The sequence below is a fragment of the Populus euphratica genome, unplaced genomic scaffold (assembly GCF_000495115.2).
Source record: "Populus euphratica unplaced genomic scaffold, PopEup_1.0 scaffold663.1, whole genome shotgun sequence".
Classification (NCBI taxonomy): domain Eukaryota; kingdom Viridiplantae; phylum Streptophyta; class Magnoliopsida; order Malpighiales; family Salicaceae; genus Populus; species Populus euphratica.
Window position 1 is genome coordinate 49,785 of NW_011500526.1, and position 5,032 is coordinate 54,816.

General features: G+C 35.0%; 1 pseudogene; it reads left to right on the plus strand.

Moving 5' to 3' along the window:
- The first annotated feature begins 1,822 nt into the window (after positions 1-1,822).
- Positions 1,823-4,546, plus strand: LOC105115212 (UDP-glycosyltransferase 74F1-like; annotated as a pseudogene).
- The last annotated feature ends 486 nt before the right edge of the window (positions 4,547-5,032 follow it).

Genomic DNA, 5,032 nt, shown 5'->3' on the forward strand with positions numbered 1-5,032 from the left:
GCCAAAATTAGGAACTATTGATTTGATGACTAATTGATGAGTGGGTGGCCAACTCTTGACTTGGTGACAATCCTTATACGTCATTTATCATGTCAAAATTAGAACTAGTTGAAAACATGAAAGTTGTAGGAATTATCTCAAATTTCTTGTGTAAAAATATCAGGTCATTTGGACTCTTAGAACTCTAGATATGGGTCAAACACTAAATAGTGCTCGGGCTGGAGGACTGATTCGAACTTCTTTGTTGTTGCTACAATTTGAACTTGAAAATGACCTTTTTAAATCTTGGGCTATATATAAAAGTTATAGGCCTTTGTCTTACCTTTCCAGCCATATAAAGTAGATCTAAATCTGAGATCTACAACTCCAGATATGACCCAATTACTGAATAGTGTTCCGGTTTGGAGTCCACCAACATCTCTTTTCTAAGTTTGGTCATCTCTTTATCCTTTCAATTTCAGTTCTTAAATTCATCAATCAATCCTTTCATTTATGTGATAGGCCTGCATTTAAAATGAACATTTACCATAAATTAAAGGTATCTTATATTATTAGATATATTATTATAAAACACGCTTTAGTTAAGGAGTTATTGATACCTCAAGTGCAAAATGATGATATAAAACCATGATAAAAATACACTTTTAAGTACTAATCAATCCTGGTCTTAAATTTTGTAGCCATGTTTTAGCTTTATTCTTAAGCTTAGTTAAGTGCTAAGCCCAAGCATATATGGGTCTGGAAAATTATCAAAACCCTCATCTTTAAGCTCAACCAAGTGTTATGCCCACATATAAATGGACCTGACCCTCTAATATGTCAGAGGCATATTTTCCATTTGATAAGTTAGAGATTTCTCCCCTTTAATGAGTTAGAGATATTTTTTCTCTAATAAGTTAGAGATAGTTCCTCTCAATATATCATCATTTTTTTCTTCTCTTTGACATATAAGAGATGTTTTATGGTTATATATATATATATATATATATCTTGAACCAAAGGGTAATGATATGAGCTATAAATACCTATGAGATCCTTAAGCGGACAGGGTTTTTTTTTAATCTATATTCTTAACTGCATATTTTTTTTCAGAATCTCTCTCTAAAATATTTTTTATTTATTTATCTAAGCATAAGAGAGTCTCCAAATCCATAAAAAAAGAAGAAGATATTTTGGAGGTATTAGATACTAATCATCAGCCATCTTGGTTTGAAAGAATGAATTAGATTGTCAAAACCAAGAGATTAACTGATTATCCAATACATAAGCCTTGTTCTTAAGCTCTTTGAATTTTTTGGGACATCATTAATAAATAATCACAAAAAGCAAATCAAAGGTTGTCAACAAATAGAGATCATAAAGATAGATGAAATGAGTACCCTGCAGCTGTCTAGTTTTTTATAAAGAATTATAGCACAGAAGAGTGTTGAGATTTTGTAAAAATTTTCTTTGAAACATAATTGAAGCATGACAATAGAAATAAATATTCTCTTTAAAATTCATGGAATATTTTTTTTTCTTTTTATTTTCAATGGCAAATGATGTAGCCAATGATACTAGAAAATATTTAAAAATTAATCATGATTTTTTATGTAATTTACTTCTGTTCAGTCCAAAGTTCCTAGCTTACACTATTGGCTTAGTAGTGTAACCTAGAGGAAACTGTAAAAGCAAGAAACAAACATAACAAACTTTAGTTCTTTTCTTTCTTTTCCCTTTTTTATATCTTCTTATCTCTAACTATTTTTTCTTCAAATGGTTATTGTCGTTACTAACACAAGTGGAGCATCGTGTGTGAGGAGGGCCAGTTCGATGGTTGTTAATGGGTCATCGATTCATGGCTAGAAAGAGAGAAAAGGTTGTTGGTGCTGGTATTTACAGTGGTGATATTGTTGGAGCTAGTGTTGTCAAATTTATTGCTGGTAGAGGTTGTCGCGATGTTAAGGAGCTGGTACCTATTGGTGGAGGAATACGGGCAACGATTATGGGCCAATTTGTAATGGTTTTGGATGGATAGATGAGAAGAGAACATCGTAATATAAAGGTTTGCATAGTAAGGAGTTACGAACAATAGTTGCGAGCTATGGTGAAAAGGATAGAGGGTGAAAAGGATAGAGGTTGGTATTGTGGTGAAGGGTGTGAACTTCTAGGTTTGGTCTCTTCACAATAAAAAATAAGAGGTTGTAAAGAGAAATAATCTTCGACATCGAGTTTTGCTTTCAAGATGGAAACTTTGTATGGGATCGTGAGAGAAATTGTTAGTAGTAATATAGAGGTTGGTCTATGTTGATGGTGGTGTGGAAACCAAGCAGAAAACAAGGATATAAATATGTGTTTTTCTTTTGTAGTTGGTGGCTACGAATAGGTATAATAGAGTTAGGTTTTTTTAGTGTATACTAGGAGAGAGTGTGAGAAAAAAAATTTTATTTTTATTTTTGGCCTTCTTTATTTTTTTTTATAGCTCTTCTCTATAAAATTATCTCTCTTTTGTGTGCTTATAAATAAAAAAATTTATCTTCTCCTCAATTGCTTGGTCTAAGCAATTTAAATTTGTTTTTCTTCATTTTTTTTCTTTTCACTTTTGGTTTCTTTATCTATTTTTATAATGTTTTTAGATTTTTATATTATGATTATGATAAAAATAAAATTTACAAAATATAAAAATTAATTTTATACATTTCAAACAAAAAAAAAATAACAATCATCACAACAATAATTAGCTGATGCGTATTGCCAACGAATCCTAACAAATTGGTATGAGAAGAACACTCCAGGCCAGAAAGAGAGAATTGGTGTAAAACCATAACAAAAAAAAAAAATAGAGAAGCGTTGTAAAGCTCACTGCTTAGACGTATCCTTTCTAGCCCAAGGCCACATAAACCCCATGCTTCAATTCTCCAAACGCTTAGAACACAATGTTAAAGTAACTCCTGTTAGAGAATAATATAAATCATATCCTAAAACCTCATCTAACAACTTAAACTTTTAGGTGAGATGGTTTTTTGACATGATATCAGAACCTTAATAACCAAATGGTCACGAGTTCGAATCTCACCATCCCTATTTATTTAATAAAAATTTAAATACAAGATAACGTGAGCTTTCATTTGAGGGGTATAAATCATATCTTAGGATCTCACTTAACAGCTTAAACTTTTAGGTGAGATGGTTCTTTGACAACTCTAGTCCCTACTCGTTTTATCTCCAACGCCATCTTCTCTGGATCATCCTCCAGTTCCATTTCACTCCAAACTATATCTGATGGATATGATGAAGGAGGTATAGACCACGCATAAAGCATCAAGTCATACCGCGATCGCTTTTGGAAGGTGGGATTGCAAACTCTTGACAATCTTGTCGGGAACCTTAGTGATTCAGACAGCCCTGTTGATTGCATCATTTATGACGCCTTTATGCCCTGGGGTATTGATGTAGCCAAGAAATTTGGGTTGGTTGGTGCTGCTTTCTTCACCCAGTCTTGTGCTGTTGATAGCATATACTATCACGTCCATAGAGGGTTGATCAAACTCCCTGTCACGGAGACTCAAATTTTGGTTCCTGGATTGCCGCCTCTAGAACCTCAAGATTTGCCCTCTTCCATTTATCATTTGGGGACGTACCCAGATTTCTTTGACATGCTTTTGGATCAGTTCTCCAATATTGATAGAGCGGAATGGGTCTTTTGCAACTTATTTTATATGTTGGAAAGAGAGGTGTGGTATACACCACATACACTTTTCTTTGTGCTATGTAAATCAAATTCTAATTTAAATTGATTTATTTCTTTTCTTTTCATTTTGGGTTTATAGGTGGCAGATTAGTTTGCCAAGCTTTGGCCATTTCGAAGTATTGGACCAACTATACCGTCTATGTATTTAGATAAAGAACTTGAGAACGACAAGGACTATGGTTCCAGCTTCTTCATGCAGAAAAATGTTGTTTGCATGAATTGGCTTAATGATAGGCCAAAAGGCTCGGTTGTACATGTGTCATTTGGGAGCCTGGTATAGATCTCAAAGCAGAGCAAATGGAAGAGCTAGCTTGGGGATTGAAGAGGAGTGATTGTTATTTCTTGTGGGTGGTAAGAGCATCTGAAGAATCTAAACTGTCGAAAGATTTCGCAGAAGAAAGCTCTGCGAAAGGTTTAGTGGTCAGATGGTGTTCACAGTTGGAGGTTTTAGCTCACGAGGCAGTGGGATGCTTTGTTACACACCGTGGCTGGAACTCTAGCCTGGAGGCTTTGAGTTTAGGAGTCCCAATGGTGGCAACGCCTCAACGAAAAGATCAAAGCACCAGCGCAAAGTACATTACAGATGTTTGGAACATGGGAGTTAAAGCTGCGGTGGATGAGAAAGGGATTGCTAGGCGGGAAACAATAGAGAGTTGCATAAGAGAGATATTGGAGGGGGGGAAATGGAAGGAGATCAAAAGAAATGCTAGTAAATGGAAGGAACTGGACAAAGAAGCAGTGAAAGAAGGTGGTAGTTCAGATAAAAACATTGATGAATTTATGGCTAATTAGGTTCTCTCCCGAAGCTCTTGCTGATGCTTCTTCTCCATGTATCATTTTCATTTTCTAGTTTCTTGCTTGTTCACATTAATTATATTCGAGATTCTTCCTCGAAGTTCAGCTTAGTAAACCAATGAATTTGTAGCTTCCTTTCCGAAAAGATTTCAGATTCATATGCAGAAGAGCATCTTTATCTACATTCATTGCATTGGAAACTTACATCCGATGGAACTGACATTAGAGGCAAGGAAGCGGCAGAAGGCATCGAAGTTAGCTAACAAGACAACCTCCACTCTGTCAGATTGATCCGCCGCCGCCGCCGCCCACAGGATGGTCATCCCATAAAAAGACAATAACATGGGACTTCAATTATTTATTTGATCCACCGGAAACATGATCGTCATCATGCATGCACGTTACTACTACAAACAATTATTGTGTGTGTATATCAAGTGAGGAAGTTTAGAATATAGTTTCAAGAGTCTATTGGATAAGAAGTTCTGGAAAATCTGGAAAAAAAAT